Source organism: Oryctolagus cuniculus, chromosome 3 (assembly GCF_051225735.1).
Source record: "Oryctolagus cuniculus isolate XC-2025 breed Fujian yellow rabbit chromosome 3, ASM5122573v1, whole genome shotgun sequence".
Classification (NCBI taxonomy): domain Eukaryota; kingdom Metazoa; phylum Chordata; class Mammalia; order Lagomorpha; family Leporidae; genus Oryctolagus; species Oryctolagus cuniculus.
Genome location: NC_142869.1, coordinates 109,335,114 through 109,361,580, shown reverse-complemented (window position 1 = coordinate 109,361,580; position 26,467 = coordinate 109,335,114). Strand labels below are relative to the sequence as shown.

At 50.0% G+C, this 26,467-nt stretch overlaps 1 protein-coding gene across 11 annotated transcripts in view; it reads left to right on the top strand.

Moving 5' to 3' along the window:
- MGAT5 (alpha-1,6-mannosylglycoprotein 6-beta-N-acetylglucosaminyltransferase) overlaps positions 1-26,467 on the top strand; it is a 379,218-nt gene that overhangs the window by 24,054 nt on the left and 328,697 nt on the right. For 2 of the 11 annotated variants that reach the window (XM_089329303.1, XM_089329298.1), the window contains exon 1: positions 13,217-13,524. The exons of 2 other annotated variants lie outside the window; for them this stretch is intronic. The gene's annotated coding sequence lies outside the window, so the exon portion shown is untranslated. 7 more of the 11 variants (XM_089329301.1, XM_089329300.1, XM_089329304.1 and 4 more) reach the window with 5 other exon arrangements.

The window sequence follows — 26,467 nt, the reverse complement described above, 5'->3', positions numbered from 1 at the left end:
TCAGGACCGGCATGGATAAAGCCTTGCTTTCTGCTTCCTTTGGATTTCTGAGTCCATCCTTTGGTGGGTAGGTGGTCTCAGGTGGGCTTATTTCTCACAGTGTTTGGTTAACGTTGACACAACTCATTCATTGTGAGTCTCATCCCACCCAATTAAATGCCTGATTGAGGAACTGATTTCATAGGAGGCAGAAAATGAAATACAAATGTCATCACACTCTCTTCTACCCATTTCACAGATTAAGGTAAAGGAAATGAGTTCCAGGAGCCTGTAGGATAAGATGTCTGGGCAGTGTTGTTTCAGAAGCCCCTTGCTGCTTGTGGAATGAGTCTTCCTATTTGAGAATGTCAACCTGTTTGCCACATGCCCTGCTGGGGACCTGTGTCTGCACCTTCGCCTCTGCCCTGCAACACCTGGGGCTGGTCACTGCCTCTGGGTTGCCACCTGCCTGCGTGTCAGGTCAGCCCATGCCATTCTCACTTGCATTTCCTCAGAGTGACCTCTTGCTTTGCAAATGCAAGAAATATGAAAACTCATTCTGGAGTCACCAGAAAAATTCTGCTAGTAAGAAAAATAGGACTGCGAGTTACTCATCTCAGTCTGTTGCTAGGGTAAGTGGGTGTGGTGTCTCCACCCCAGGAAAAGCCTTTATCATTTAGCTAAAAATAAATAGCTTTATATTTATAACACAATGTCAACACGTGTTAATGGCATTCTCTCTCTCTCTTTCTCTCCTTTCCCCTCCCCCTACTCCCCTCTTTCTTTCTTATGATTCTGTCACCTCAGTTGGTTTTGAAGTTTTTCATCAATTTATTTCTTTATTAGTAAGATGGGAAAATGGCACAGCATGGACATGAACATTAGAATAATTCAGGAAAAGAGCCTGGAGCTGTACCCAAAATGTAATGGCCATTCAATACATGGTAAATGCTGCTTTAAATTCAGATTAAAGGGGAACAGGGCATTCAGGTTCTCTGCAGGCAGCATAGCACTGTATGAAAAGAAGCCTATTGATTAAACACTTAGAAAGTTTCAAAAAGCCCCCTTTTAAATCCCAAGATATTGGCACTCATGTGATGGATGTCTTGAGGCAGATAAAACAGTTGAGTCCTTTTAGTGGAAGAAACAGGGATCTTTTCAGATGAAGTAGCACTTGAAAAATATTGCTATAATTAAGATATACAGTAGAGTTGGTAGTTGGTTTTCAGGAAATGTACATTTTTCATGTCTTTGAGAAGTCTTACAGAGTTCCTTAAAAAGGGGGAGGGGGAGACTGCTGGAAGTCAGCATGTGATGAGGGTGAGGTGCTGGGGACTTTTCCCTTCGCTTCTGTCTGAACCCTTGCTCCTGGTGGTGGAATTCATGTTGGGCTGAGTCAGGTGAGTAGCTCTGCTCATTTTCCCTCTCTTCCTGGGAGACTGAGAGCTTGGACCCTGCAAAAGTGCCGTCTTGTTATGCACCGATTTCTAACTGAAATTTGGTATTTTCTTCATTTGTGAGTAGCCAGTTGCTCCCTGGAATCCACGCAGGATTGATTCCTGGGCCCTTCCCCCACCCCTCCACTTCAGTGGAGGGGGTGGATTCCTAGTAGAGACCCAAATCTGAGGATGCTCCTGTCCCTTGTATAGAATGTCATCATATGGGCATATAACCTGTGCATGCCCTCACACATACTTCAGCCTGTTTCTGGCTTATTTATAGTTTTTTTTTTTTTTTTTTTTTTTTTTGTCAGGCGGAGTTAGACAGAGAGAGAGAGAGAGAGACAGAGAGAAAGGTCTTCCTTCCGTTGGTTCACCCCCCAAATGGCCATTACTGCTGGTACGCTGCACCGATCTGAAGCCAGGAGCCAGGTGCTTCCTCTTGGTCTCCCATGGGGTGCAGGGCCCAAGCACTTGGGCCATCCTCCACTGCCTTCCCAGGCCACAGCAGAGAGCCGGCCTGGAAGAGGAGCAACCGGGACAGAATCCGGTGCCCCAACCAGCACTAGAACCCGGTGTGCCGGCGCCACAGGCGGAGGATTAGCCTAGTGAGTCGTGGCAGGGGCCTGTTTATAGTACTTAACACAATGTAACTGTCATATAAATAGTTGTTACCGAGTATTTCGTAGGAAATAATGATGAGTTAGAAGTCTGTATCCGTTCAGTACCCATACAGTTTTTCCCCTGGATGAGTTTTAATCCACAGCTGGCTGGTTGATGCCTGGACACAGGACCTGTGGACTGTTGGTTGTTGAGGAAGAGGCTTCAGCATTCCTTGCCAGCTCACATTATCTTTTGATTCCACTTTTCTCTGAACTCATTGAAACCCTCTCGTCCTGGAAGTGCTTTGACCTTTATCATGAATAAATCCACATCACATTATGGTTGCTACAGAGATCTCTCAATGTTTGTTACTTTCAGCACTATTTCAAGTGAGATAGGGGGTGGGTGTTTGGCCAGTGGGGAAGATGATGGTTGAGACACCAGCTTTTCTAGTTGGAATGCCTGGAGTGAATTTCTGGCTCCTGCTCCTGGCTCAGCTTCCTGTTAATCCTGAAGACTCTGGGAGGCAGCAGGTGGTGGCTCAAGTAACTAGGTTTCTGCCACTTGCATGGGACACCTAGATTGAGTTCCTGGCTCCTGGCTTCCGTCCCAACCCAGCCCCAATCATTGCAGGGGAATGTATCAGCAGATGAGAGATCCTTGTCTGTCTGTCAGTCTTCCTGTCTCTCAAATAAATAATTTTTTAAAACAATAAAAATTGATTTTTATTTTAAAACAATAAAAATCAAATCTTGCCAATTTGTGTATTAATGGGGAAGCATTTGTATTAGCATATCACAGTCTAAAACTATTGTAACCAATCCAAGTAGGATTTGCTTGATTTGTGTTTTATTTTATGCATTTAAAAATGCTGTTTGGAGGAAACATGCATAGGCTTCCCCAGAGTGATGGGGGATCTAGAGCATACGAAAGGTTAAGTCTTCTGCTCAGGTACTGGGCCCAGATTTTGTCCTAGCGGGTTTCAGGGGTTTCTCAGCCCTCGCTGCCCTTCAGAATTACCAGAGGGAGTTTGAAAGCTCCCAGTGCCTAAGCCAGACCCTAGACCAATTGAATGCACACCTCTGGGAATGGGTTGAGTGATTGCTGTTGCTTCCAGTGGGCAGCTGGGATTGAGAACCACTGGTCTAAATGTTCCTACAGACCCATGCATTTCCCTCCCTTCCTTTTTTCTTATCCTTTAAGAAATTAACCTTCATGTTCCTAGTAGAAAATTTAAACTATGGAGAAGAAGGACACCTTTCTAGAGATAACTATTGTTGACAAGTTTGTGCATGACCATTATCAACACATAGGAGATACTTCAACAAGCTCATTGAAATTAAAAGATAAGCTTACTTTGGGGCAAAAAATTTTTGAAATCCATACATAGTTTTTCATGCAATGATTTTTATAATATGCATTTTCTGTGAACTATTTGAAGACCCCTTGTATTTTGATGATGAGATTGTACTATACCTGTTATACCATATAGACGTATATGTTTTTTCACCTGCCTCATATAGAGCTTTTCTAACCAATTTTAGCTAAGTTGGTCCTAAGATTCTCAGGGCTGGCATTGTGGCCCAGTTGGTTCAGCCTCTGCTTGTGATGCCACCATTCCATATCAGAGCACTAGTTTGCATCCTAGCCACTCCACTGCCATTCCAGCCTCCTGCTAATTCACCTTGGAAAGCAGTAGCTGATGGCCCAAGTACCTGGCTCCTGTCATTCACGTGAGAGACCTGAATGGAGTTTCTGGCTCCTAGCTTTGACTTGGCCCAACCCTGGCATTGTGGCCATTTGAAGAGTGGATAGAAGATCTTTCTCTCTCTTCCTCCCTTCATTTCTCTCCCTCCCTCCCTCATTACCTCCTTCTCTCTCTCTCTGTCACTCTGCCTTTCAAATAAATAAAATAAATGTTTAAGAAGATTAAAATTCTCTTTATTTACCTAAAACTGGGGAGCCTAATCCCTGTGGGCTCCAAGTAGGAGTAACTGGAAGACCGTGGATCTTGAGTTCCGTCTTCTACTGCCTGATGCAGTGGAAGGGCAAGAACAGTGGCCTTGACATTGGGCCGGCCTGTGGTGTGGGGCTTGAGGCGGTGGATTAGCCACATACATTTCTTTGGATGTGTTTGCTGCGTAACTGGTAGAGATAAATAATGCCTGTATACAGGGCAGTTGTGTCATGTGTGCAAGGCCAGTGGCAATAGCTTTTATCATTGTCCTCCTTGTGCATTGAGTTCCCCGGAGGAACCTGGAATGTTCCATGGGCCCCTCCGAGTTCTTTTTCCTATAAATGAGCAGGTGGCAGGACGCAAAGAAAGTAACAACAGCAACAAACAATCATGTGCACTTATTGCTGGCAGGGCTTAGAGGCCCTAAACCCGTGGTCTAGGTTTATTCTTGTCATCTGGTTGGATTGGAGTTGGGGTTCATGGCCACATGAGTATGAAATGAGCCTTATCAGCTCTTCTCCAATGGTACTTGTACTAGGCTTACAACTCTTAGAAAGGCCCCACATGCTTCCAGACCCACATCCCTTCGTTCATCTCGCTTGCAAGATGAGAGCCAGTGTCACAACTCCTGGCTGGCAATGGCATTCACCCCCAATGGCTTGAATGAAGACTAAGAAAGGAAATAGTTACAGAGGTACAGGCTGGGTTGGAGGAGCCACCAAGGCTTGGGAACTAACAGTAGTGGGAAACCCATGCTGCCCCTAGGGCTGGCAGATCAGTGGAAGACCAGTTACTGGAGTCCACTGAGAGCTGGAACCAAGGAACGGAGGCTGCCCAGCAATAGTAAAGAAAGAATGGTGCCCAGACAAGTGGCACACAGGAAAGGTGAGTCCCAGAGAAATACCCTGGCCTCAGTTGGCTGGACCAATGGGAAGCCAGCAGGCAGGGGAGCCCAGGTGATATAGGCTACAGATAGTAGCAGGTCAGAGAACAAACGGAATAATCAGATGATGAGCACAGAGGTGTCAGACTTCAGGACTGCAGAGGGCTGAGCCCTTATGGGTCCAGGTAAACCTTTCCTTTCCCTGACCTCGGAGGATCTGGAGAGTTGCTTGTTTGCACCATCTTAAAGAAGCATCATTGAGGCTGGCACTGTGGCATAGCAGGTAAAATTGCTGCCTGCAGTGCCGGCATCCCATGTGGACTCTGGTTCAAGACCCGGCTGCTCCACTTCCAGTCTAGCTCTCTGCTGTGGTCTTGGAAAGCAGTGGAGAGTGCTTGGGCTCCTGCAGTAGCATGGGAGACCCAGAAGAAGCTCCTGGCTCCTGGCTCCTGGCTTCAGATTAGCTTAGCCCCAGCCATTGAAGCCATTTGGGCAGTGAACCAGCAGATGGAAGACCTCTCTCTCTCTCTGTCTCTACCTCTCTCCTCTATAACTCTGCCTTTCAAATAAATAAATAAGTCTTAAAAAAGAAAAAAAAAAGAAGCATCATCAAGGCCAGTTAGGCAGAGAGGAGGAGGCATTACGTTGCACAGAAAAACAAAGGGGGACAGGTGTCTGGCCTTGTGGTTAAGACTCTGTTTGAGGTCCTCACCTCCTACCCTGAAGTTCCTGACTTCAATTCTTAGCTTCAATTTCCCGCTAATGCAGACCCTGGGAGGCAATGGTGGTAGCTCAAATAGTTGAATCCCTACTATTCATGTGGGAGATTTGGGTTGAGTTCCTGGCTCTTGGCTTCAGCCCAGTCCAGCTCTGGCTGTTGTGGGCATTTGGGGAGTGAACCAATAGATGAGAATTCTCTGTGTCTCTGCCCCTATAAATAACAACAACAACAACAACAATACTGCAAAGTCTCTTTCTCTCAAATCAACAACTATTAAAGAAGAAAAGCCTCTCTATTGTGATGCTGGGTGTTCCTGTGCTCTGGTTCCCCTGGGGTCCATGCAGAGCCACTCATCTGCAGGACTCCCCACCCCATGCCCACAGGCAGTGCTGATCACAGTCCACGATTGCGACTGGACAGGCGACTGGACAGGCGAGATGCCAAAGCCACAGGTCAAAGAGATGTTACTTTGGAAGCTCCCTCTCATTGTTCCTGACCCTCTTGCCTGGAGCTTTCCCATCCTTGTCAGGGCATAGAGTTTGCATACCACACTGATGCTGGATAAACTTCATCAGCCACTCTGCGCCTGGGCTGCCCAGTGCTCAAGAGAAGACCAGGGCACTTCCATAATTGGAGTCTTTTGGTCTATTAATTTATAATTAAATTATTTATTTCCATTTTTATTTGAAAGGCAGAAAGAACAAGAGAGAATGTCCATCTACTGGTTCACTCCAGAAATGCTTGCAACAGCCAAATCTGGGCCAGGCTGAAGCCAGGAACCCATACCTCTGTCTGTGTCTCCCACATGGGTGGCATCGACCTAAGCACTTGAGCCACCCTCTTCTGTCTGTGTCTCCCACATGTGTGGCAAGGACCCAAGCACTTGAGACATCCTCGGCTCCCTCTGGGCGTGTGCATTAACTGGAAAGAGGTTGGTTCAGAAGTGGAGGAGCCAGGACTTGAACCGGGCACTCCACAGTATGGGATACGTGCATCCCAAGTGGCAGCTTAAGCTGTATACCAAACACCCAATCCTCAGTATATTTTAAAAAGTGAGCCAGTGTACAACCAGGATTAGCAACACCATAGAGAATTTTAAATGTTTACATATAAAAACGGGACCCTTCAACATACAGAAACATAAGGCAGTAGACTCATGCTTTTTCTGAAAGCCACAAAAATATGGGTATGGAGCACACTGTAGGTGGTGTGGCACAGTAGTGGGATATACATGAGCTGGATTCTGCTTCCAAACCCTGGTGTGCATCTCTGTGACACGGTGCAGTGGCTGCACCGGGGGGAAGCATCAGAAGTCAGAATCTGAGAGTGCGGTGAGCCGGGTGCTTGCCAAAGTTGCAGCTCCCCGCACCCCCTGCCCCCTGCTCCTTGCTCGGCACACTTTGATGCTTTTTGCCTCTAGGCCTTTTTAGATACAGATTTGGAAACATTCAGTGCTGGCTCGGACTGCATTTTGCATAAATCTGAAGCCCACAGGGCATGGGAGTGGGAGGGACTTTCTCTGGCCCCTTTGTAGGGCAGAGGGCTCCTGCTCACCATCTTGGTGACAACTCTTCTTTCTGCTACCAAATCATGACATTGTTAGGTCATTGCTAGTCGGCAGCAACCTCTGAAGACAAGGAAAGCAGATATAAAATCAGTGCGTCTTTATTTATTTAAAAATAAGGAACCTTTTAAAAATGATTTAGTTATTTATTTGAAAGAGAGAGAGAGAGAGAGAGAGAGGTCTTCCAGCTGCTGGTTCACTCCCCAGATAGCAGAGAGAGAGAAAGAGAGAGAGAGAGAGAGAGGTCTTCCAGCCGCTGGTTCACTCCCCAGATAGCTGCAGTGGCCAGAGCTGGGCCAGGCTGAAGCCAGGAGCCAGAAGCTTCTTCCGGGTCTCCCCTGTGGGTATAGGGGCCCAAGCCCTTGGGACATCTTCCACTGCCTTTCCTAGGCCATTAGCAGAGAGCTGGATTGGAAATGAAGCAGCCAGGATACAAACCGGCGCCCATGTGGGATGCCAGCATTGCAGGTGGCAGCTTTACCTATACCATGACACTGGCCTTTAAAATAATGAACTATTTTTTTGAAAAATCGAGAAGGCAAGAAACTTGACTGATGGACGTGGTAGACCATGTTTATCTCCAGGGTACATGCAGAGGTGACTGAGGCTATCCTGCTAGTTTTGAATGCCTGATTTATTCTCCAGCTTCAGCTGTGTGTCAGCAGGGCATTCATAAAATAGGGCAGTGCTTTGCCAGCCTCACTTGCACAGAAAGGACCACAGCAGCTTGTTAAAAAGGCAGGTCTCTGGGGCCTGCCCTCCCTCTCCAACACCCCGAGTAGTCCAAGAAACAGCTTTGGAAATGCTGCCCTCTTGGGAAAACACATCCCCTTAAGCCTCTTTTAAGGTGCTGGGGCCTGATCAGGAGACATTTGATCTTTTTGTTGTTGTTGTTGCTGGGTTAGAATTCTAACACTTTTCTGGACTTTTACCCACCCATGAGTTTGAGCCTCCCCCCCCCCCCACCCCGTACTTCCGGCATTGGCAGGAAGTGATTTCCCTGGAGAGAAATCATGCTCCTGGGGTCACATGGCAGAGATGCTGTGTTGTGTGAAAACAAAGAAAACCAGCCATCGAGGTGGGTGGTCCCCCACAAGAGGCCGGTGTCTGCGTGTTTGCAGCCTGTGTTGTTATTAATCCCGTTATAAATGGTAATGCTTCCATTTACTGGCTTGCTGTCTCAGGGGACTTTTCTGCATGGCCTGCTGGGCTTGCTGGATGATGAAGCTCTCACTCTGAGCCTCACAGGCCACCCGAGGGCTGTTTGCTTGCAGCAGCTGACTCTACCCCTCTGAGCCTTTGCTTTGCGGCGTGCTGTCACGTACGGCTCCTTGGGAGGAGAGGGTGCGCGTGCTGTGAGAGTTGAGGCCTGGATACAGGTTCTCCATCCTGTCACATCCTCCCACAAAGCATCGGAAGCTTCTCAGCCCCTTTTAGGGCAGTAGCTCTTCCTTGCTTTCTTTTTTTAAAAAAATTTATTTTACTGTATTTTTTATTGGACAGAGAAAGCGCGCATCGATCGGTTCACTATCTAAATACCTGCAACAGCTAGGGCTGGGCCAGCCCAAAGCCCACAGTCAGGGACTCAGTCCTGGTCTCCCACATGGGTGGCAGGGACCTAAATTACTTGAGCCATCCCTTGCTTCCTTCCTGGGGTTGCATTGACAGGAAACTGGAATGGAGCGAGAACCCAGGACTTGGGAGTGGATTGGGAACTCCAACTGAAGTTCTCTGGGATGTGGGTATCCAGCCAGCATCTCAAGTACAAGGCCAAGCGCCAGCCCTGGAGCTCTTTCTTTTGTGGAAAAAATAAAAAATCAAGAGCCCCCCAAAATGAGATATACTTAATTTAATACTTTTGTAAAGAGGAGAAAGAGCATTTTTCACCCACTGGATTTTACAGTATCAGACTCACAGTACAAAGACTTTGGGCCGGCCGGCGCCGCGGCTCACTAGGCTAATCCTCCACCTGTGGCACCAGCACCCTGGGTTCTAGTCCCGGTCGAGGTGCCAGATTCTGTCCCAGTTGCTCCTCTTCCACTCCAGCTCTCTGCTGTGGCCCGGGAGTGCAGTGGAGGATGGCCCAGGTCCTTGGGCCCTGCACCCCATGGGAGACCAGAAGAAGCACCTGGCTCCTGGCTTCGGATCGGTGCAGCGTACCAGCAGTAATGGCCTTTTGGGGGAGGGGGGTGAACCAATGGAAGGAAGACCTTTCTCTCTGTCTCTCTCTCTCTCTGTCTAACTCTACCTGTCAAAAAAAAAAAAAAAAAAAAAAAAAAGACTTTGGGCCATTGCAGGCAGCAAGGGGAAGGTGGAGGATGGAACAGTGGCCAGGCAGCCAGCGGGTCTCAGAGGGCAGCTTGCCTGCTTCTCTCTTTTCAGGGGGAGGCTTTGAAAACCCCCAGACCACATCTCCTCCTGCTGCCCCTTCCTCCATCCCAGCCCGGGCCAGGCAGCTCAACGCTGCTGCCCGCCGTTCCTCCTTGAGGGGCTGCTCCTGGGGCTGCTCCAGTCTCATCTTCCCCCTCCCTCCCTCCCTCCCTCCCTCCTGGGATGTCCGCCTTCCAGGTGAACCTCTGCCTGCTCAAGGAGCCACAGGCATCATCAGCGTCGTCGTCCAGTGAACCGCTTGCCCCTTTGCATGGGCACCCGTGGAGGTTTTCAGAGTCAAAGAGACACTCTCAGGTCCGGACAGTAAAACGATGGCAGCTACTTTGGGTTCTCCGTCGAATCAGGCGCCACTGCAGCCGCTTCCCAATGTCAGTGTGTGTGGTGCAAGTGGGAAAGGCGTGTCCTTCCTGGAGGTGACTCTTGCACAACCCCGGGTCACGTTACAGTCTGTGTTCTCTACAGTGTTGTCACCTCCTGCTTCATGCTGCTCACAGAAACAAACTTCCCACTGTCGACTTTGCTGTTACTTTTTTTAAAACGATTTATTTTATTGAAGGGAAGAGAGAGAGAGAGATAGGGAGAGAGGCAGGGGGAGGAAGGGAGGGAGGGAGGGAGGGAGGGAGGGAGGGAGGGGAAGGATATCTTCCATCTGCTGGTTCACTCACCGAATGGCCACAACAGCCAGAGCCAGCCTAGGGTGAAGACAGGAACCTGGAACTCCATCCAGATCTCCTTCCTGGGTGCTGGGGCCCAGGCACTTGGGCCATCATCCACTGCCTTCCCAGGAGCATTAGCAGGGAGCTGGATCCAGGGCAGGTAAAGTAGCCGGAGCTGTAACCAGCGTTCATATGGGATGTTAGCATTGCGGGTGGCAACTTAGCAATGTTGGCCTCTGCTGTTGTTCTTGCTGCCAATGTTTTGGGGTTTTTTTGTGGCTGGTAGACACCTCAGCCTGGGCTGTAGCTGCCAGTCACATGCGGTTCAGAGCTCCTGCCTTGTCCACAGCCAGCAGGGCTGGGTTACTGTGGCAGTGTGACTAGTACGGGACCCCTGCGTGTAGCTGTGATCTTCGGCTTTCTGAACACGGTACCGTGGACACAGCCCATCACATATGCCTGCTTGCCACTGCCGGGGATCAAGTGGGAGCTGCCCACTTGCCAGCTGCCCCGGCTGCTGCTGGAACATGACTGCGGCGAGAAATCTGCTCTGGAAGCCCTGGGCCTGTCCTGGGACTTGCTGTGAGCTCCTGGAGAAGCACTATCGGTTTCAAATAAAAGTAATGGCCTTTCCAAGCAATTGGTGGGTTTTAAATGTTGCTTTTTTTTTTTTTTTACATAAATCTTTTACCTTTCCTAGAAATTTAAGTTGCAAGTAGATTCTCTTGTGTGAATTTATAAGTTCCAGGGCCTATTATGAGATGATATACGTGAGCAGTAAGCATTTATACCGTAAGCTTTAATGTATATCTTCATTCAGAAAACATTATATTGTCATACCCTAACAGGAAAGAAATCTTTTAATTGCAAAAACAGCAGCAGCAGCCCCAGCTTGGTGAGGCCTTTGCCTGAGTGGTAAGGGAAGCTGTGACTTATTTATGTAAGGAAGTGGTCCTCCCCCTGCCCCCGTCCCCCTCTGCCCTCTGGGGCCTGATGGGCTCCATGCTTGGGCTGTCCTTGCTGTGTTCAGGCACAAAGGGACAAGGGCACAAGAAAGGCTGGCCTTGGAGCAGGGGGGCACTAGTGGGACCTGGTCAGTTAGACCTGCATGGGAGCCGCAACACCCACTGGCTTCAGTGGCGTCCTCACTGCCAGCCCAGATCTGCCAGTGCCTTTGATTCGTGGACTCCGTCCCCACTGCACAGCAAATACACACATGCACATGTATATGTACACATGGACACAGGTATGCAGGGCACACATGTGTCCACACAGACACGCCCCTATAGATACCTACACACATATACACACACAAACACTGCTTGCATACACACATACCCTTCCCTTTTAAAAACTTATTTATTTATTTATTATCCAAGAGGGAGAGACAGAGAAAGATCTTCCACCTGCTGGTTCACTCCCCAAATGGCTGCAACAGCCAGAGCTGGGCCGATCAAAGCCAGGAGCTTCTTCTGGGTCTCCCATTCGGGTGTAGGGGCCCAAGCACTTGGGCCATCTTCCACTGCCTCCCCAGGCCATGCCAGAGAGTGGGATTGGAAGAGGAGCAGCTGGGACTCGAACTGACACCCATGTGGGTTGCTGGCACTGCAGGTGGAAGCTTAACTTTCTTTTTACTTAACTTTCTTTTTACTTAAAGTCCAGTGACACAGGCCACATCTCTCAGAGAAATCTAACCCAAGGAAATGGTTGCAGGCCAGGCCTGCCCTGGCCCCCGTTCTCTTTTCCAAGCCACAGGTAGGACTTTTCTAGGAATACAAGCCATTCTGACAAACGGCTAAAGAGCCGCAAGGCAATTGAGGCAATTAACACACAGACACTGCTAGTTCAAGTTCGAGTCGGAAGTGTGTTGGTGGAGCTGAGTTTGAGTGGCCGGTGTAAGAGGGCATGCCCTTGTGAGCTGTCTGAACCAGCTCTCCCCATGAAATCCTGATATGGAGCTGTGGGGAGGCAGGGTGCCGACGCCTGGGTCCCCGCCACAGGCCTGTTTCAGGTTAGTCCCACAGGAGAGGGGAGACGTTAGCTCCTGTCCCCCGTCCTCTGTGGGAAGAGGTGAGAGCGGTCCCTACCAGGCTGGCCCAGGCCACGGTCGTTTCTCACCTGGAAGATGCAGTGGTCTCTTCCTTCTTCCCTGTCTGCACAGCTTTCAGAGTGGAGCCTTGGCAGATGCAGTCCCGGTCGGTGCCCTCCATGTCCTGCACAATGATGCGAAGGCTGAGAGCTGGGGCTCTGAAGTTGGTCTGCCGAGTTCCAGGCCCTCACTAGCCCAGCAAACTGGGCTGCTCAGCCCTCTTCTGCCCACCTGTAAATGGAGTCGTGACACAACGGGGCCTGCCTTTGGGGTTGTTGTAAGGATCACAGTGTTTGTTTTTAAGATTTATGTATGTATTGAAAGAGTTACATAGAGAGAGGCCTTCCATCTGGGGGTTCACTCTCCAGAAGCCCACAATTGCCAGGGACTTCATGCAGGTCTTCCATGTGGGTGCAGGGGCCCTCACACTTGGGCCATCTTCTGTTACTTTCACAGGTGTACTAGCAAGGACCTGGATTGGAAGTGGAGCAGGTCAGGACTCAAACTGGTGCCCATATAGGATACTGGTGTCATAGGTGGCAACTTTACCCAGTATGACACAATGCCCACCCCCACAGCTGTTTTTTTTTTTTTTTGAAAATAAAACCAATTATTTATTTAATTTATTTGAGACAGAGAGGCAGGCACCCAGCCAGCCAGAGACCTCCTATCTCCTGATTCTCTCCCCAAATGCTCACAACAGCTGAGGCTAGGAACCCAGGAATCTAGAACTAAATGTTGGTCTTCTTTGTGGGTGGCAGGGTCCCAAGTACTTCACCATTGCTTTCTGCCACCCAGGAGGTGTATTCGCAGGAAGCTGGAATTGGGAGTGGAGCTGGGATTTGAACCCAGGTACTCTGATGTGAAACACCGCTACACCAAACACCTGCCCTGCGGTCACATTTTTTGGGGAAGATTTATTTATTTGTTTGAAGAGAGAGAGAGAGAGAGACCTTCCATCCTCTGGTTCACTCCCTAAATGACTGCAACAGCTGGAGCTGGGGCAGGTTAGGAGCCTGGTCTCCCACATGGGTGGCAGAGGCCAAGTACGTGGGCCATCACCCGCTGCCTTCCTGGTGCATTAACAGCGAGCTGGATGGCAAGGAAGGCAGCCAGCACGTGAACAAGTGCTCTGATACGCGATGCTAGCATCACAGGCGGTGCCTTAGCCTGCTGCACCTCAATTCCTGCCCCGCCCAGATCACAGTTTCACCTGGAACACTTGTCAGTGCCCGGCTCATGGTGAGTGCTGGGAATAGGCTATTTCTGTTGTCAGTTTGCTACGTGCGACTTCAGGGGCGTCCTCCTTAGCTTTGGACTCCAGCACAGACTGAGTCATACCTGCAGGGTTCAGCATGATCTGAGGCCAGGTGATGGCTCCTGCTTATCGTGCAGCCCTATTCCCGCCTCCCTCTCTGTTTCCCAGCAGCACTGGCGTCTTTCAGCATCTCCAAGGCACCAATCTCTCTCCTGCCCCAGGGCCTTTCACAAGCTTTTCCTGTACTGAGCTGTTTGATTCCTCCCTCCTTGGGTGACTCACTCCTGCTCCTCCTTTCCATCTCAGCTTCATTGTCCCTTCTAAAGGGGGCTCCGTTGACCCCAGAGGTGACACGCATGCCCAATAGTCTGCTTTAGACCTCTTCCCTCTCCCAGTCCTTTTTTTCATGGTATTTGCCACAGTTTCTAATCCCACGTTTGTAGGTTTGCTTGGTTTCTTCAACCTCTGCTATGCTTTGAGCTCCTTGAAGGCCAGGTTGGTCTCTGCACAGCACTCAGCAGGGGCCGGCGCCTGCACTGCTCCCCAGCTGTGTGATGATGAGTGCTGGGGCCCAGCTGAACCCGTGAGCGTCCCCCGTGGGCCCACAGGCTGTGTACAATGGGATTGTTTTTGGCAGAGACCCCTCCAGATACATTTCTGGGTTACAGGTCGGCCGTGGAGAGGGTGGGGGTTTCTCAAGCCGCTGCAGGCAGGCAGCAGAGACACCTGCAGGACCTGTTAAACCCAGGTGGTTCCGCGGCTCCCAGCGTTTCTGGTTCTGCAGCCCACGGATTTGCATTTCTAATGAGTTGCCAGGTGATGCATCTGCTGGGAGAGAGCAAAGCAGTTACTCTACAGCGGGCGGCGCAGGGACTGGCTCGATCCTGGAACGCCAACAGGGAAATCGAAGTGAAAACTTGTCGTCTTGTGGGCCATGCAGACTTAGTGTCTGTGCCACTGGTCCCGGTAACTGTGTGTGAGGTTAGCAGCCTCAGAGTAGAAGCTCTTTCCCTGCTTTCTTTGTTGTTGCTCAGGCGCTAAAATCTTGCTGCTAGAAACGGTTCAAGTGCAGCATCTCTCAGGAGAGCAATGTTTCATTCATTCATTCATTTGAAAGGCAGACACACACACACATGCAGAGAGAGAGAGAGAGAGAGAGAGAGATTGTCCATCACCTGGTTCACTCTCCAAATAGCCATAAAGGTCAAGGCCAGGCAAGGCTTTGGCCACGAGCCTTGAACTCCATCCAGGTCCCCCACATCGGTGGCAGGGGCCCAAGGACTGGAGCCAGCCATCACCTGCTGCCTCCCAGGATATACATGAGCAGGAAACTGGATCAGACACACAGGAGCTGGCACTGGAACAAGGCACTCTGATATGATATGTGGTCGTTCCAGGGGACAAAAGCCTCTGCGAAACACCTGTCCCAAAGGCCCAAAGCTGGAATCTCAGAGGTTTTATAGTAGCTAATTTTAGAATCTTGCTGGGAGCTCCTGCTACTCAGCGCTCTATCAATGCCCCTGTCCTTGGCCCTTGCTGTCCCTTTGGGCTGACTGGAGCCACGGGAGAGCTCTTACATTCGCCATTGGCCCAAGAATAGGTAGGCTGTGTCTGGGGGGTAGGATCCCTTCTTCTCCATTGTGGCCACCACAGTCTTCTTGGATTTGCAAGACTTTTCTGGGGTTGTCACTCACTTTATCCCACTGTGTGACGGCGTTGGGGGAGGTGGTGGCATTGCCTGAGCACAGCTTTGACTTTGGGGTTGGATGCACCCCTGTGTGATGTGCTCCTGCAGGGCAGTACCCCTTCCGGGAACTCACTTTTCCGGCTTTCTCCTATCAACTGGGGCCGATGCTCTCTAGGGAAACATAGTTTGCAGGGGGCAGGCAGAGCCTCTGGATGCAGTGGGACTGAGCTGAAACCCAGGCCTTGCTAGTCGGTGCTGTTGGTGAGCAAATGATTGAATGTTACTTAAAAAGCCGCAGTATCTTTCGTCCTCTGGGGATAGACTGCCACCTACCTCTTAAGCTTCTTGGGCAGAGAGAGAACTTGTGAAGACTGGTGGGACCCAAATAAAGTCTGTAGTTAGCAGTCCCAGGCCAAGGTTAATTTCTTGGCTTTGACAGAAGATTTGTGGTTACGGAAGGTGTTAAACTTAGGGGATGATGTGTTCCCGTGGTAGTGTCATGTAAAAGGGCCTAGGATTCCTCCTTTCTTTCTTCCCCTCCCTCTCACTCATGGTGCACCTGCTGGATGGGTCTCTGGAGGTGAGAATGTTAAATCATCTGATGCTCACACGAGGAGGGGCCTGGTGCTTGGTGCCAGCCCACAACCCTCGGATCACACGGGAGCGTGCACATCCAGAGTGCACTGTGGAGTTAGTTCAGAGCACTTGCCCATGAGCAGAGGTCACTGTCTTCACAGTAAGCCAGTTGACTGCAGCTGGAAAGACATGGCTCTGGTAGTGGGGGCAGGAGAGGGACTCCTACAGCTCCCACTCCTCTCGTCTCCTCTCCTGACTGCTCATGCCCTCGAAGATTCTGTTTGGGGCTGGGTTGGGGCAGCACATCTTTTTTAAAAATATTTATTTATTGTTTGAAAGCCAGAGTTACAGAGAGGCAGAGGCAGAGGCAGAGAGAAGTCTTCCACCCACTTGTTCACTCCCCAAATGGCCGCTAACAGCTGGAGCTGCACCAATCCAGAGTCGGGAGCCAGGAGTTTCTTCTGGGTCTCCCATGCGGGCACAGGGACTCAAGCACTTGGGCCATCCTCCACTGCTTTCCCAGGCCATAGCAGAGAGCTGGATCAGAAGTGAAACAGAAGGGCCTCGAACCGGCGCCCATGTGGGATGCTGGCACTGCAGGTAGTGGCTTTTACCTGCTATGCCACAGTGCCGGCCCTAGGGTGGCACATCTTTTTTAAGCTCCTTAAGGGATCCTAACATCCTTCTCCAAGCTGCCTGCTCAGGAGATGGGTGGTGATTGCATGGCTGCTGACCTCCCTGCCATTCGTCTGAGGAGTGACAATGCAGACTCCTGAGCTCTGGGGTGCTGTGTTTTCCTGGAGTGGGGATGGATTTGCACTGGACAACATAGTCAGCTGGTGTGGTGGGACAGCCTGGGGCCAAGGGCCAGCCTCAGTGTCCACTCCAGCGAACTGCAGCCTGGGGCTACTGAGGAGGAAGCTGGCCGCAGCCGTTGTGTAGAGTTGAGGGGGGAAGCATTGGGCTCCAGACTTGGGTGCACATGCCTTGCCCTCTCTGCCCCCTGCCAGCACCGGATGACTTAGGTCATTCGTCTTCCCTAGAGGTCAGCAAAGGGTGAAGAGGTCAGGGGTGGCCGGCAGGAACAGGCCCTGTAGTTGGATGGTCAGGGTTTGTCTGCTGTACGTCCTCAACCTCTGCTTTAGCACCCTGGGCCGTGTGTGGGGTTCACAGTGGTGGCTGCTGACAAGGGCTGAGGCACACACGGCCTGACCTCGGGCTGCACGCTCTGGTCATCCGCATCCCCTTACACCTGTGCTGAACTTCAGCCTAGGGTCCGCTGAGAGGATCGCAGCCGGCTTAATCGTTTCAGCAAGGAACATGTGTGAGCCCCAGGCTGACCTGCCCCGGAACGGAGGAGTGCGGCAGGAGATGGTGGAGGGAGGGAAGTGAGGGCCCGGGGAGGCGTGGAGCTGTGCACGGTACTTGGGGCTGGCCAGTGGGGTTGCAGGTCCTTCCAGAGTTTCCAGACCCTGAGCAAGGGAGGAGCCCCTCCCTGGGGCTCCAGCAAGCCTCTCCGCATGCATCCCGCATCCATGCAACGGCTCGCCCAGCAAGCGGCTCTGGGGTGAGGTCTTTGCAGTGCGTTGCCTGGGCTGTGGGCCCGGGCTCTGGGGACTGAGGACAAGGCTGGGTCTGGGAGCAGGAGGAAGGAAGTGAAGTCACATTTCAGCTCTGTGGATGCATGCTTCTGGTGGGGACCTGGTTACCTGGGAACTCGCTGAAGTCTGGATGCTGGCCCCTTGGCCTCCTCCCTCCGTCAGTAGTTGAAGGAACCCAGCCAGGGAATCCTCTCTGGGCCTCCAAGGCCCTGGAATCCAGCTTGGAGGAGGTGAAAGCTGAGCCCCCAGGATGGGGGGATGGGGTGGAGGTTGGAGCCCTTGGATTCATTTCTGCTTTGACTTCTCTTCCCTCAGAGTTTTCAAAGCCTTATAAATTGGGCTGAAAGGGTCAAGCTTATTTTTCTTCCCAGAAAGTGAGGCCCTGGCTAGGGCCGCCTGTCAAGGGGTTGTCACATTTCATCCGCTTGGTTGCATGAACGTCCGTCTGCAGTGTGTGGGGTTTTCTCTCCAAGCACCGTGGATGCATTTGGAATGACTTTCATCATAGAAGCGCTTTGTAAGAAAGCAGCCGGTAAGACCGGTGTATTTTCCTTTGAGGAGCTATCTTGCTGGTGTTTCATGTAAATTATGAGTTGTTGGGAATATTTGGAGACTGGAAAAGCAATGACATTGAGGCTGTCCCCGGGTTCCTTGAAAGAAACCGGTCTCCTGGCAGCGGGTCTGGTAATTGTCTTGTGCTAATGGTGCCGGGAGCCTTTGCTGATGGCTGGGGGTTTTCAGCTGAAATGACTGCCACCTGGCTTCGCGCCTCCCATTAAACAGTGTGACTGCAGGTGATGCAGTGATGGGAATGAGCAGTGTGAGGGCGTGTTTTTCCTCTCCGGTTGTGTTAGGGATTGGATCAAGTGAAAATCGTTCTTAGGGGTGGGCATTTGGTGCAGCTATTAAGACTCACTCGGCTTTGAAAAAAAAAAAAAGGCCAGCGCCGCGGCTCAATAGGCTAATCCTCTGCCTGCGGCGCTGGCACACCAGGTTCTAGTCCCAGTCGTGGCGCCGGATTCTGTCCTGGTTGCTCCTCTTCCAGGCCAGCTCTCTGCTGTGGCCTGGGAGTGCAGTGGAGGATGGCCCAAGTGCTTGGGCCCTGCACCCCATGGGAGACCAGGAGAAGCACCTGGCTCCTGCCTTCGGATCAGCGCAGTGTGCTGGCCGCAGCGCGCCGGCCGCGGCAGCCATTGGAGGGTGAACCAACGGCAAAGGAAGACCTTTCTCTCTGTCTCTCTCTCTCACTGTCCACTCTGCTTGTCAAAAACAAACAAACAAAAACCTCGGCTTTGGACACCTGCATCCCACACTAGTGTGCCTGGGTTCTAGTCTCAGCTGTGCTCCTGGTAACAGCTTTCTACTGATGCACGTCCTGGAAGGCAGCAGGCAAAGCCCCATACTCGGGTCCCTGCTGCCCACATGGGAGACCTGCATTGCGTTCCGGGCTCCTGGCCCAACCTTGCTTCTTATGGGGATTAAACCTGTGGATGGGAGCTCTGTCTCGTAAATAGATTCTTTTTAAGGATTTTATTTATTTATTTGAGAGGTAGAGTTACAGTCAGTGAGAGGGAGAGACAGAGAAAGGTCCTCAGTCCGTTGGTTCACTCCCCAAATAGCTGCAACGGCCAGCGCTGCGCCGATCCAAAGCCAGGAGCCAGGTGCTTCCTCCTGGTCTCCCATGCAGGTGCAGGAGCCCAAGGTCTCGGGCCATCCTCCACTGCCTTCCCAGGCCACAGCAGAGCTGGACTGGAAGAGGAGCAGCCGGGACTAGAACTGGCGCCCACACGGGATGCCGGTGCCGCAGGCAGAGGATTAACCTGCACCACGTCATCGACCCCAAAAGATTGTTTTTTAATAAAGATTTATTTATTTGAAAGTCAGAGTTATGCAGAGAGAGTGAGAGACAGAGGTCTTCCATCTGCTGGTTCACTCCCCAATTGGTTGTAATGGCTGGAGCTGTGCCGATCCGAAGCCAGGAGTTTCTTCTGGGTCTCCCATGTGGGTGCAGGGGCCCAAGGATTTGGGCCATTTTCCACTGCTTTCCCAGGCCAGTGCAGAGAGCTGGATCGGAAGAGGAGCAGCCGAGACTTGAATCGGTGCCCATATGGGATGCGGGCACTGCAGGTGGCGGCCCCTCTTAAATAGATTAAGAAGTTTTGAAAAGTCGTGAAAAGTGTGAATACCTCTGGCTGGGTTGCTGACCCTGTACTGGCAGCGTTAAGTGTGTGAAGGTACTTCAAGTTCACGGGAAAGGGAATCCAAGATTTATTTTGGTGCAAAAACTTTGAAACCAACGTGTATCAGTTTTTCCTAAGAACTTTCTGTAGTCCCTCACTCCTTACTCTAATTCTTCGAGTGTGGTTTGGGCAGCCCTTGCTGATTTCCCCAGAATCTCAGAGCTGGGATTTGAACACAGGCCCATGTCATCTGCCCGGCATGTGTTTCTTCTGTGCTGTTTTACCTCCTTAAGGAGACGTAGCAGTACCAGGAGCGGGCGGGGAGGAGGGGAGGAGGTAGATGGTGACACTGGAGCCCGCTGTGCGCCCGGCACTAGGGCTAAGTGCTTCACCATTATCTCCTCAACCCCAAAGACCTTGTGGGGGAGGCACGGCCATTACCTCTGCAGCACAGAGGATGACACCCAGCTTTCGAGATGTGAAGTGCCTGGCACACTGGGTTGAAGTGGTGCGACCTTTGCGGATGGAAAAATCTACCGCTGCAATGATGACTTTCGGAGAGGGAATAGGAACTGTGTTTTCAGCAGATTGTCAGATGTGAGGGCGCTTCAGGAAGGGGGTGGAAAATGAAAAGACCAGTTTATTTTGGTATGCACAGAATCTTTGCATGAGCAGCTCTTCAGAAACTTTATAGAGAAATGAACGTTATGAAAAAGCGCATAGATTTCAGAGATTTTCATTTGATTGTCCACAGACACGTTGTACCCTGAACGTGTGGAGGATGAGCTGTGTGTAGGGTTCTGGGCGCTGAGTGCTCTACCCAGGCCCTGCTCCTGGAGGAGCTGAGAGCTCAGGGCAGTTACTGCCCTGGGGAAGGGAAGGTTTCCCACGGGCCATGGTGGTTATGCAGAGGGAGGTTGGCTTTGGGTCTATGGAGGATTTAGGAGAAGAAAAGGTCATAGAAAAGGGGCCGGTGCTGTGGCCTTGTGGGTAAAGCCACCACCTGTGATGTCAGTATCCCATATGGGTGCCAGTTTGAGTCCTCATTGCTCTACTTCCAATCCAGCTGCCTGCTAACTTGCCAGGGAAAAGCGGCGGAAGATGGCCCAAATGCTTGGGCCTCTGCCACCCACACAGGAGACCTGGAAGAAGCTGCTGGCTCCTGGCTTCAGCCTGGCCCAGCCCTGGCTGTTGGAGCCATTTGAGGAGTGAATCAGCAGATGGAAGATCCATCTCTTTCCCTCTCTGTGTAACTCTGCCTTTCAAATAAATAAATCAGTCTAAAAAAAAAACTGTCTTAAAGTCATAGAAAAATGCATATGATGAAGCAATTGCATGGATTTCTGAATGTTTTGCATCAAGATTTAGTTAAAATTTTTTTTTTTTAATTTGAGAGTGCCTATCCACTGGCTCACTCCACAAATACCTGTGACAGCTGAGGCTTGAACCAGGAGCCTGGAACTCCGTTCAGGCCTCCCACGTGTGTGGCAGAGACCTGATTCTATGAGCAATAGTAGGAAGCTGGAGTCAGGGGGTCGAGCTGGGATATGAATCCAGACACTTGGGTATTGGGTATGGGTGTCCTACCAGCTAGGATCGAATCCCACTCCTACTCAGTTTTAATTCTGCTTTGCATGAATTGTTTGAAGTATGCTCCTACTGGGAGCAGGGAATGCGACCGAAGACAACAGGGACGAAGGTAGACTGTTTGGCTTGACTGAGGCTGTGGATTGATCTCGGGATGCTGGGGTCTCCTGTATGAAGTGGGAGGGCCTGGGGCTGCCGTGGGTGGCTTCTCTGGCAGGTGTTCTGCTAAGGGCTGTGAAGGAGGGGAATGAGGCTGGAGCGAGGTCGGCTGGGTTAGAGAGCTGTTGCAACCGCTGGGCTGGGGAGCAGGCGGCTGCATCTAGCTGCTGCTGCTCAGGAAGTGGCTAGGGCAAGGAGGCTCTCGGGGTCGGTAATTCAGTTGGCTGTGAGCCTTAAGTGAAGGTGCGAGCGGTGCCCGGAAGAGGGGCAGGAATCAGGAGTCTTATCAATAGCACTGAGATCCGGTCTCAGAGAGGAACCTTGATTCAGGAAGAGATGACTGGCCTAGGTTCTGAGAGGAGCATGTTAGTTTCTTGCCCCCCAATCAGTGTTCAGAAGAATGAATGGTTTTGCATTTTTTCATTAGAAAACTTGGAATCTTGATCTTGTCCTAACTCTGCCAAGTTTCTATTCATTACGTTTTCCTTGGAGGCAGGAAGGCCTGGGTCTGGCCTGTATACCAGTTGGAGTCTGGGACTAGGACAGGGATTGCTGGAATTATCTAAATTACTGCTCCCATGGAGTGGCATTCTGACTTGGGCCTAGCACTTGATAGAAGAGGATTGGTGTTCAGAAAGCCAGGCTTATTGTGGGTGTGGAGTCCATTGTTTGCATGCATGGTGGGGGAGGGGGGCAGCAGGGAGCAACCAGGGGAAGAGAGAAGGAACCACGTGCAGAGAGCTTGTGGGTTTTAACAGTGGAAGGTCAGATCATTAACCTTGCCTGTGAACAGCTCTGCCTGCCTCACCCTGGCTGTTCTGTTTCAACAGCAGCTGACTCTGTATTTTAGGATTCTTCCCCAGATTGGAGTAATTACCCAGAGTGTCTCAGGTTTTTAATTCCTGGAAGCCTATTTTATTAAAAAATTAAAAAATTTTGTTTTTTGAATTGAAAGTGATTGCATATATTATATATTTGTGGGGTACAAATTAATGTTTTGATTTATACTTACATTGTAGCCTGGAAATCTTTTAAGTAATTTTTTGCAGAGCAGATGTTACTGAGGGGAGTAAGGCTGTCTCTTCTAGCCTCTGGTGAGACTGTGATTGCCCAAAACAAGCTTGTCTGCTTGGTAATTATTCTAGCTTTTAGAGAAACAATTTATTGAGAGCGATTGGTAGGAAACAGTGAGTCAAAAGTTGGTTTCCTAGAATTGTTCTGTGCAATAATTACAAACAAGGGACTAGATCTGGGGATCCTGCCTTGGCCAAGGAGGAATGACAGAGATGCACTTCTCCCCTGGGGAGAGCTTTGATGAAGATGTGCATCCCCAGAGATGCACCTGCCTGGGGGTATGTGCCTGAGTCTCAGTGTGGTTGGTGGGCGTTTCCTGGGTTGTGGTTACATAGGGTGATTATTCCTGAATGGAAGGACTCCTGATAATTGCTTCTTAGTACTCTCAGTTCAGATGCTGTCTCTCCTACTGTTACCCTTGTAAGTTTGCCAAGTGACTTAAGGAATGTTTAACTTAGGAGATAAAGGCAGGGGTGTTGGTGCTGGAGCGTAGTAAGCTAAGCCTCTACTTGTGTTGCCGGCATCCCATATGGATACCGGTTTGTTTCCCAGCTGCTGCTCTTCCAATCCAGCTCTCTGCTATGGCCTGGGAAAGCAGTGTAAGGTGACCCAAGTCCTTGGGCCCCTGCATCCATGTGAGAGACCCAGAAGAGGCTCATGGCATCAGATCGACCCAGCTCCCATTTCTGGTTCACTCTGGAGTGAACCAGAGGATGTAAGATCTCTGTCTCTCCCTCTCTATGTAACTCTGCCTCTCAAATAAATTTTTTTTTTTTAAGGCATAAAGGCACATGGGCATGACCGTAGCCTGGCACAGTCTTTAATTAGATTGGCTGTGTTCTGTACCATGTTGGTAGGCATAAGATGAAAAAACATTGCCCTGAGATATCTCTGCCCCAGTGCCTTTGGGTGGAAACCTTGGCCCATGGTGGAGATGTTCTGTACCTGTCCTAGCCAATGTGGCAGCCACTAGACTCAATGTGACTATTCAGTGTGAGTTTTGAAATGTGGCTGGTGCATCTGAGGAACAGAATTCTAAATTTTCATTAATTTAAATTTAGGTCGCCATATGTGCTAAGGGCCTACCATATTGGATACCACTGAGTTAGCTGATGACTACAGGTGCATTTCTTGTTGCAGTCAGCAAGTAATAGTACTTGGGTCAAGGTCCTGGTTGGGCAGTCTTGTCTGTGAGAAGGGATTTAAGATACAGGATATGCGAATAGAAGTTAGAAAATAAAATTGAGAGCTAGCATAGGACGGTAAAATGTTACTTAAATGTTGGAATTCTGGCCGGCACCGTGGCTCACTAGCTAATCCTCTGCCTGTGGTGCCAGCACACCGGGTTCTAGTCCCGGTTGCTCCTCTTCCAGTCCAGCTCTCTGCTTCGGCCGATGCGCTGCGCCAATCCAAAGCCAGGAGCTAGGTGCTTCCTCCTGGTTTCCCATGCGGGTGCAGGGCCCAAGGACTTGGGCCATCCTCTACTGCCTTCCTGGGCCACAGCAGAGAGCTGGACTGGAAGAGGAGCAACCGGGTCTAGTACCCAGTGCCCCAACCAGGACTAGAACCCGGGGTGCCGGCGCCACAGGCGGAGGATTAGCCTAGTGAGCCGTGGTGCCAGCCCATGTTCAGGCATCTTTAACCACCGTGCCAGATGCCCGTCACTGAGATCCTGAGCTTTCTGAGCCTCCAATCTTCTATTATGCTGTGACATAAATAAGAATACCTGGGAAGAAGAGGCATTGCTGTGTTATAGCTTTCACAAGGCTCCCAGTGTCTTGGCTCAGGTTCTCCGTGCGGGCTTTGTTATGGGAAAGAGGATTAGCTTGTTTACACAAAGCCTCCTGATCCTTGCAGATTGACCTGGTGAGACTGGGTTCTCCAACCTGCTCTTAATGGCCCTTGATGAGGAACCTGAGATGATTAGGAGAGTCAAGAGGAGGGAGTGAAGAAGCTGAGTGAGAACACAGAAGGACTCTGGGAAAACTGAGCATTGCAGTGTGAAACGTTCGGTCAGTGTTAGGGACCCCTGTTGGCTGGTGTGAGTGCAGTCCTCAGTGTTCCGGCTTCCATTCTTCCTCCCTGCACTTGACAGCTTCAGCCCTGGGTTTCTGAGCATTCCTGTGGACTTGGTGCTTGGGGTGCCTCCCAGAACCAGTTCCGTAATTACTCTTATCTGGATTCTGTGTACTTGAACACTTGAGGTTGATTTAGTATCTTACAAGGACTGAGCATTGTCTCCCAGACATCATTAATCTCACCGCTGTTGTCCAGCACAAGTGTGAAATTAATCAGAAAGGGAAGGGAATTAATAACATGTTGATACCCACAACTCATCAGGCGCTCTCACCACAGGTATGGCATTAACTTCTCCAAATTAATACACACCTGAACAAACGAAAGGCATAGAAAATGTTTCATTTGTTTAGGAACTCCTTAATTCTTCCTGCTTTTATAATTAGTGAAGTCTAGAGGCCATTCAGTATGGTGAGGTCACCTCAGGACCCATAGAAAGTACAAAATCAACTATTTTTTTTTCTTTGTATTTTACTGAGGCGATTTTAATAAAAGCTAGCTAGATGGTTGAGTTAAAAGCCAGCTAGATGGTTGGTGCGTCCTTGTTTCTTGTTGATTGAAAAAGGTTTACCCAAACACATGCAATTGTGATCTCTGTTTACAATCAAATAAATTTGATCCCAAGTTCTGTGTTTCCTTGTTGTGACATGTGGTAAGATCAGTTTCAAAGCATGTGTTATGATGAGCACATTATGGGAAAGAATGGGGTGTGATAATTACAGCTCTCCATTACGGCTTTTACCCGAGGTTGATAAAGGACAAGCTTTTATTACTGAATTGTTCCTGTAATTACATCAGAAATAACAGGCTGCAGTCACCTTCCATTAGGGGTGTGAGAGAAGGCTCCTCACTATTTAAGTGATCGCATAAGGTGCTGAGTGAATCATCTTCAGCCTCATCGTGAAAGATTAAAAATAGGAAGGAACAGTTGACATCATCCTATAGCAGGTTTTTAAGGAACGGGAAAATGCCAGATTGTTTTTGAGCTGTGTGAAGGACTGGCCCAGCCCACACGGTAATAGCCGGTTGGCCGTGACCCTCCAACTTGAGCAGCCGCCCTGATCACCTGGGGAGCTTGGTGGAAGAGGTGCCTGGGCTCCCCCTGGGTTTCTGATTGAGTAGCTGGGTGGTGGGGGCTGGATTGTTGCATTCCCGACTTCCCAGGTGACAGTTCAAGGGCTTTACGTGGAGAACCATCGGGCGGGCAAGAAAAGAGGTAGAACTTGGGGATGGTTCCAAGGACGGAATTTTAAGATGAATTCCTGGGGTAAGTGCTTGCCAGAGCAGTATTGATGCCCTTGAGGATGCCTCCGGCTGAGTTCCAATTCTGCTTCCAGTTCTGGCTCCCTGCTAATGCTCAGCTTGAGAGCCAGCAGGTGATATTCAGCTACTTAAATCCCAGCCACTGATGGGGCACACCAGGGTTGAGTTCCCAGCTCCTGGCTTTGTCTTGGCCCAGCTCCAGCTGTTGCCAGTGTTTGGGGGAGGGAATTAGTGGATGGAGCACTCTATTTCCTGTCTGTGTTTCTCTGCCTTTCAAATAGATAAACTAGAAGTTTAAAAGATTAATTCCATAGTGCCTGCTAACATTAATTTGGTGGCAGTTGTGTAGGTTTTGTAAAGGGGAATCTGCTCTTTGTGATATTGTAAATAAACAAAAATCATTGCCAACATGTGGTCTCCCAGACTGGTGTCACTGAATGTTGGTAAAATCTGGGATAAACTTAGTTGACAGAGTATTAGAGTTATTTCAAAGAATTCATGGAAACGTGGAATTCAAAGATACATTTTGGTACAAAAATTTTTGAATTCCATGCATAGTTTTTAAATTCCATGCATTTTCTGTGACCATCTAGAAAACTTGTATTATCTACAGTCCGAGTTAGTGATGAGTTCAGATGTTTGGATATTTTTTCCTCATCTGTAAATAATCGTTTTTAGGAGAATAGTCTTTTATTGTCTAAATTTTGATTGTGATGCAAAGAGA